Source organism: Hemiscyllium ocellatum, chromosome 3 (genome assembly GCF_020745735.1).
Source record: "Hemiscyllium ocellatum isolate sHemOce1 chromosome 3, sHemOce1.pat.X.cur, whole genome shotgun sequence".
Taxonomy (NCBI): Eukaryota; Metazoa; Chordata; class Chondrichthyes; order Orectolobiformes; family Hemiscylliidae; genus Hemiscyllium; species Hemiscyllium ocellatum.
This window is the reverse complement of record NC_083403.1, coordinates 59,282,995-59,290,944: the sequence shown is the minus strand read 5'-3', so window position 1 is coordinate 59,290,944 and position 7,950 is coordinate 59,282,995. Positions and strand designations below refer to the sequence as shown.

The 7,950-nt window shown below is 43.2% G+C and overlaps 1 protein-coding gene across 1 annotated transcript in view; it reads left to right on the top strand.

Moving 5' to 3' along the window:
- The first annotated feature begins 4,131 nt into the window (after positions 1–4,131).
- LOC132805722 (4-galactosyl-N-acetylglucosaminide 3-alpha-L-fucosyltransferase 9-like) overlaps positions 4,132–7,950 on the top strand; it is a 125,286-nt gene continuing 121,467 nt past the window's right edge. The window contains exon 1 of the mRNA XM_060820938.1: positions 4,132–4,178. The gene's annotated coding sequence lies outside the window, so the exon portion shown is untranslated. The remainder of the gene's footprint in view (positions 4,179–7,950) is intronic.

Genomic DNA, 7,950 nt, shown 5'->3' with positions numbered 1-7,950 from the left:
AAAGGTCGAGCGAGGCCTAATGCAACTTTGAGAATGTATCACTCCGTGTTTTGCTTTTGGTAGGTGCTGTGGTGAGTTTCTCCCTTGGCAGTGGTCAGTTGCCAAGTAAAAGGAGCTTAGTGCTTGTTCAACACCTTGACAGCACAACTCGTTTCATTAATATTGATCTTTTATCTTACCAACAAGCTGGGTGTTGAGAAAATTCGACATGCAAATCAAGTGGGGTACCTGGCAAATTCAACTCACTGTTTTTTCCGCAGAATCTCCATGTTACATATTTCCAAAGGACACAATCCACAAACAATGACATCATGCCCTCTTCCTCCATAGACTTCAGTATCCAGCATTTGCAAAACCCTCATGACTATCATGGCACCTGTCCAACACACTGGCCAGAGTCTCTGGAAGTGTAGGATAACATGACATGGCGCTCTGGCAAATAGAACTAAAAGGCTGCAGCAAAGATACTTTGTACCCAGCTGAAGATTTGGACCAAGCTGCTCCTCAGGGCTGCTCACTCACTCTCTTTGGTGGCTCAGTGGTAGCATTGCTGCCTCACAGCACCAAGGTCCCAGGTTCAATTCCAGCATTGGGTGACTATCTGTGTGGAGTTTGCACATTCTCCCTGTGTTTACGTGGGTTTCCTCCGGGTGCTCCTGTTTCCTCCCACAGTCCAATGGTGTGCAGATCAGGTGAATTGGCCATGCTAAATTTCCCATAGTGTTGGAGGAAAATGGGACTGGGTGGATTACCATTTGGAGGGTTAGTATGGACTTTTTGGGCAAAGGACCTGTTTCCACACTGTAGGAATCTTTAACACTCGCTCATCTAAAGCCTACCTGTGTACTTGTACCATCCCTGCCTTGCCTTGTGTTCCAATTAGTGCAGTCAAACACCAGGCAGCTTGCCTCTCTGGGCAGCAGTCTTCAGTCAAAGTGTGTACATTTTGCTGTATGGCAATGTGCTCCATCAATCTCACATCTGCACAATGCTCCAGCAGCTTACACTACTAACTAACTGAATATGCTGCAAGTAGGCATTAATGTCTTAAAGTCTTCAGCTGGTCTTATGCATTGGAGAGTAAAATCTAGTATTCAACAGTACTATTCGCCTCGCTCAATTGATGGCTTCGTTGCTGCTGACCCCAATAGATTGTTTCATTCCCATATCTATGTTAATTCACATGGCAGCTCTGAGTATGCATATACAGAAATGCAGAATATTAAACAATAAAGTGACTGATCCCTGGAATATCCACATGCAAAGATACTCTGATATGGATTAAAGCCACTTAAATTATATTTGAATAAAGGGGAAACATTGAACATTTTAACAGACCTTTAGTAAAGCCGGGAATATTTTCCTGCAGCTGGTTTACTCTTATTCATTGTGGAATGTGAGCATTGCTGGTTGAGGCACAATTTATTGCAAATTCCAAGTTGACCTTAAGAAGTTGGTGGTCAGCTGCCTTCTTGAACTGCTGCAGTCCGTTTGATGTAGGCAGAACTATGGCACTGTAGGCCAGACTGTGAGGATATTGACCCAGTCAGACTGAAGGAATGCTGATGCAGTTCCAAGTCAGGATGCTAGGAGAAAGTGAGGAATGCAGATACAGGTGATCAGAGTCGAGAGTGTGGTGCTGGAAAAGTACAGCAGGTCAGGCAGCATCTAAGGATCAGAAGAATCGATATCTCGGGTATAAGCCCTTCATCAAGAATGAGGCTTGAGGGCTGGGGGTGCTGAGAGATAAATGGGTCGGGGTGGGGTTAGGGGGAAGTTAGCTGAAAATGCAACAGGTAGATGAAGGTGGGGGAGAAGGTGATAGGTCAGGCTGGAGGGTGGAGCAGATAGATGGGATAGATGATGGACAGGTCAAGAGGACGGTGCCAAATTGGAAGTTTGGGACTGGGATTAGGTTGGGGGAGGGGAAATGAGGAAACTGGTGTAATCCACATTAATCCCGTGTGGTTGCAGGGTCACAAGGTGGAAGATGAGGCATTCTTCCTCCAGGTGTCGGGTGGGGAGGATTTGGAGATGGATGAGGCCCAGGACTGCATGTCCTTTGTGAAGCAGGAGGGTGAGTTGAAGTGGTCAGCCACGGGGCAGTGGGATTGGTTGGTGTGGGTGTCCCAGAGATGTTCTCTGAAACGATCTGCAAGTTGGGGTCCTTGGAGACCACATCAGGTGAAAAGGACACAGTAGATGACATTAGTGGAAGTACAGGTAAATTTCTGTTGGATGGGGAAGGCTCCTTTGGGGCCTTGGATGCACGTGAGGGGGGTGGTGTGGGTGCAGGTTTTGCAATTCCTGCATTGGCAGGAGAAGGTGATGGGAGGGGGTTGAGGGCTGTTGGGGGGGAAGGGGGTATCTGACAAGGGAGTCACAGAGGGAATGGTCTCTCCAGAACACTGATAGGGGTGGGGAGGGAAATATATCCCTAGAGGTGGGGTCTGTTTGTTGGTGGGCATAAGTGGCAGAGGATGATATAATGTATGTGGAAGTTGGTGGGGTGGAAGGTGAGGACTGGAGGATTCTGTCATGGTTGTGTTGAGAGGGTAGGATTCAAAGGCAGTGGAGTGGAAAGTGGAGGAGATGCACTGGAGAGCATAGTTGACCAGATGGAAGAGGAAATGGCGGTCATTGTAAAAGGAAATCATCTGGGATTTTCTCGGATGCTGCCTGACCCGCTGTGCTTTTCCAGCACCACACTCCCGACTCAAGTCAGGATGCTGTATGACTTGGAGGGGAACTTGCCGTGGTGCTGTTGTGTAATGACGCTGAGTGAAAGAGTATCGCCATGGTCAGAGATCCTCCGGAAAATTGTGATACAAGGGAATTTAAAATGAATGTGAAATAGCTGCTGCCCATGTCCTTACCAGTGGAAATGGTTGTGACTTTGCAAGATCTGTGGCTGCAGGGAACCACAAAAACACAATTACCATAATCAATTACTCTGTAAAAAAAATTGAAGTTTTAAAATATTTGATGCAAGCAGGAGAGTAAGACAACGGTGATTAAATATTTCCATAAATGTAATAATTTCAATGTTGCAAGGGAGGTAAGGGTAAGATTGAAAAGTCTTAACCATAGGGATAAATGTTTAGTGACGAAGATGGGAATTGTGGAGATAAGTTTATTTCCTGAAATTTTCAATGAAGTGGTTATACAGAACTGGCGTGGGGGATTAGAGGGATGAGGTAAACTTTACGAATCTCTATAATTACAGGTTTATGAAAGAACAGCAAACTAATCTTTTCTCACTTCATGCTTCTCCTCCTGTGTTTGGAAAATTCACTGTGGAATTGGATAGATTAAGGTTAAGCAAACGGGTTAGAATATATTGTTACTGTCTAAGAAACAATCCAAATGGGATTCTCAGTCCAATTATGTTATTGCATAATCACTATTTTGGCTTTTAAAAAAACCAATATATTAGTGGTTGGTTAGAATGATGGCTGGAAGGGATACACAGCTAAAGAATTAGGATTCAATAACAAAGTATTAACGATTAAAATCTGGAGAATTGTATTCCCGAGTGGAAAGTAGCTAAACCGCGCGTAAGATAGAACAGGTCACATATAAACTACATATCCACTGCTGTTAGATGACTGCATTTATAAATGGATTATGCCAATGTCACCCACTTACAGGAACCTTAGTGAACATTCGTCCAGCAGAGCTAACCTACACTATCAGCGGCTGCAAATCCTGTCGGTTTATAACGGTAGCGGCCGCCTTGACCTAAAGCTAGACAGCCCGATTAAAGGATATAGCTGGAGTAAACGCCTGTGTTCATCAGAATGGTTTAATATCGGTCGAATTAAATGACCACACGCTGTGAGAGGCGTTGCATTTTAGCGCCGCTACAAGAAACGCCAAAAGGTTGTAGTGTAAGCGGGGAGATGCTGAAATGTTCCAGGGGATGAAATGCAGAGTGAATGTAACAGCGGAGCCTGTGCCCACTTCATCAAAACTGGCGAGCAGACGCCACTTCCTGTCGGCCACAAACATTGCAGTGGGGAGGGGGAATAAAAAGACAGTCCTTGTACATATATACATCTATCCGCAGCACCGCAGTCTTCAGAGCACATCCAGGATGACAGATGAGAGGACACCTTTGTTCTCTTCTTACAGCCGGGCCCCTCGGAAAGATCCGCACAGTTGATGTGAATCCTATGGTGAGGCTGTGAGTACCTGGGAATGTGATTTCTCCTCAAAACATGGTGATTTCACCAATTGCACCTGCAAGTGTTTGTCGGATTGCAGGATTTGCCCTGTTTGGGCTTTCTAGGTTAGCAGCATATTGAGTGATGATAATCATTTCGTGGAAGGGTAGTGAAGTCTCTACTTATTGTCCATAAGCGCATAGACCTTGTAAACGGTTTGCAGCAGAGGAAATCCTGCATTAAATGTTGTATTGGCTAGGGAAATCTAAATGACCTTCTTTGGCCATTTTTTTTTGCATATCCGTAGATGTTTTGATCAAAGTCGTTCCGTTTTGTCGAAATCAACGTGCAAGAGGAATGAATAAGTCAACATTTAGAAATCTCTTAACCATAACTTCACTAGGGAAGAGACGAGGTTGTTTTAATTTAAAATATACTTTGGCAATTTTTAGTGATATTTTTAAAACTCTAGTTAGGACGTAAAGAAAGTTGTTGAAGATGCTCTGTGTTTGTGCAATAAAATGGTGTATTCTGTTCAGCTGCTTGTGTTGTGAACTACAGCCGCTGAACGTTAACATGCGGTTCACTCAATAATTCATCTTTCCAAACGGTGGGTGACCCATGTCGACTCCTGTTTCGCCTGTTGTTAATAGCTTCATCCTAACGCGTGTCCTTAATCGCAGAATAAATATTCTGAATAAATACATGCGCCATGACATGCCATTATTTGGGGTTTAATAGCGGAATTGTCACCATGCGGCGTGTGTATTTTGGTTTGTCTGGGGAGCCGGTGGAAGGGAACACGATTCGCCCGATGATTGTGAGGTGTCAACATCTCCAATAAGGCGCAAGACGAAAATTGAAAACAAAATATTTCGCCAAAGTCCCCACTGAGACCCACCTCCCCCCACTTCACCTCGCATCACTACCAGTTGTGCTCATTGCAGAATGAAAAGCGGCTGTCTGTGTGTGCCTATGTTCGGAAAGAGATTCATCACACCCAAGCTACCGGGCAAAACCTGACACTCCGCCAAAACTGCTCAAGGCACCATTCCGAATTGCTGCTGAGGGTGGTCGGCGAAGAAACAATGCGAACAGAAATGGGCTATTTGTCACTTATCTTTGAGTTAGCCTCTAGGAACTGTCTGTCTTTATTCTTATGTTTCTTGATCAGCGAAAGTGACCGAGGTTGATACCATAACATGTTACAACGTAAACGTGACTATTTAACGCAAGACAAATAGAATCAAATGGATGGGGAGAACTTTCCCCATTAAGAAAAAGTTAAACAATGCAAATTGAGATTGTGCATTAACAGAATGTTATACAGTATTCGTTACAGTTTGAGTAGACACAGGGGAACGATTGTTTTCTTAAAGGTCTACAGGTCAAGTTACAACCTACCCACCTTTGGGATAGTAATCTGTACATTCACATATCTGCTCCCACTCCAGTCGTTATGTTAAAGAGATTTTCTCTGAAGTAGCCATGTCTATAGATTCTAGTGAGATAGAGTTGTAGACGTATACAGCACAGAAATAAACCCTTCGGTCCAACCCGTCCATGCTGACCAGATAATCCACTCCAATCTAGTCCCACCTGCCAGCACCCAGCCCATATCCCTCCAAACCCTTCCTTTTCATATCCCCATCCAGATGCCTTTTAAATGTTGCAATAGTACCAGCCTCCACTACTTCCTCTGGCAGCTCATTCCATACACGTACCACCCTCTGTGTGAAAACGTTGCCCCTCAGGTCTTGTTTATATCTTTCCCTTCTCACCCTAAACCTATACCCTCTAGATCTGGACTCCCCCACCCCATGAAAAAGGCTTTGTCTATTTACCCTATCCATGCCCCTCATTATTTTATAAACCTCTACAAGGTCACCTCTCAGCCTCCAACACTAAAAAGAAAACAGCTAGGAGAAAGTGAGGTCTGCAGATGCTGGAGATCAGTGTCAAGAGTGTAGTGCTGGCATCCAAGGAGCAGGAGAATCAATGTTTCAGGCATAAGCCCTTCCCTTCTTGACTCCAGGGAAAACAGTCCCAATCTATTCAACCTCTCCCTATAGCTCTAATCCTCCAACCCTGGCAACATCCTTGTAAATCTTTTCTGAATCTTTTCAAGTTTCACAACATCCTCCCGTTAGGAAGGAGACCAGAATTGCATGCAATATTCCAAAAGTGGCCTAACCAATGTCCTGTACAGCCGCAACATGATCTCCCAACACCTGTACTCAATACTCTGACCAATAAAGGAAAGCATATCTATCTTATCTATCTGCGACTTTACTTTCAAGGAGCTATGAACCTGCACTCAAAGGTCTCTGTTCAGCAACACTCCCTAGGACCTTACCATTAAGTGTATAAGTCCTGCTAAGATTTGCTTTCCCAAAATGCAGCGCCTCACATTTATCTAAATTAAACTCCATCTGCCGCTTCTCAGCCCATTGGCCCATCTGATCAAGATTCCTTGTAATCTGAGGTAACTTTCTTCGTTGTCCACTACACCTCCAATTTTGGTGTGATCTGCAAACTTACTAACTATACCTCCTATGTTCATATCCAAATCATTTGTATAAATGATTAAAGTGGTGGACTGAGCACCGATCCTTGTGCACTCCACTGGTCACAGGCCTCCAGTTTGTAAAACAACCCTCTGCCAGAACCCTCTGTCTTCTACCTTTCAGCCAGTTCTGTATCCAGTTCTCCCTGTATTTTATGAGATCTAACCTTGCTAACCAGTTTCCCATGGGGAACCTTGTTGAATGCCTTACTGAAGTCCATCTAGATTATGTCTAATGTTCTGCTTTCAAAAGATCAGAGATAGTTTAAAATGGAAATTTAAGATCATTTGCACTTCAGATTTCTAGAGTTAATCACTTAATTTAAACTTTTAAATTTATGCCACTTAATGTTAAAAATGCTTGTTAAAGTAGCATTATAATTATAATAGTACTGGTAATACAAAAATGTTTGGTGAGGTTTAATACAATGCTTGCCTCGACAGTAATCATTTCATCCTATGAAAAACTGATACCTATTTGATAATAAATTTATGTAACTTTAATTTTAATTATTGTAAATAAAAATCTGGACATTTTCACCTAACATATGCTTAAATACTTCCCTTTGCTTGTTGTACCCATGACATTCAATCTATTCAGGACATACAATCTACATTATACAAAACACATCCTGTTCTTGAGAGAAAACTATTTCTGAGGTCTCTTTTTCAGCCAAATGAGGTCTAGCACTATAACAATTGCCCTTCAGTACCCATATTTCAGCCATGGCATGTTTCGAGTCAAACTTGGTTATGTCACCTACTTTTTAAAATTTACTTATTCATGGGATATGGGTCCACTGGCTATGCCACCATTTATTGCCCATCCCTAATTGCTCTTGAGAAGAAAATGGTGTGCTGTTTTCTTGAACCATCGCATTCCATGTAGTCTTGATGCACCCATAATATTGTTTGCACAGGAGTTCCAAGATATTGTTTTAGTGACAATGGAAGAACAGCAATATAATTCCACGTCATGATAATGTGTGGCTTGCAGGTGAACATGCAGAAGATGGTCTTTTCACACATCCGGTGCTCTTGTCCTTTTAGATAGTAAATGTCATAGGTTTGATGGCGCTGTTCAATGACCCTTGACGAGTTATTACAAGTTGTTGCAATATGTAGATAGCCGACTAGAGGGGAGGCCATTTTGGATTTGGCAATGAATCAGGTGTCAGATTTCTTGGTTAGAGAGCATTTTAGTGATAGTGATCACAA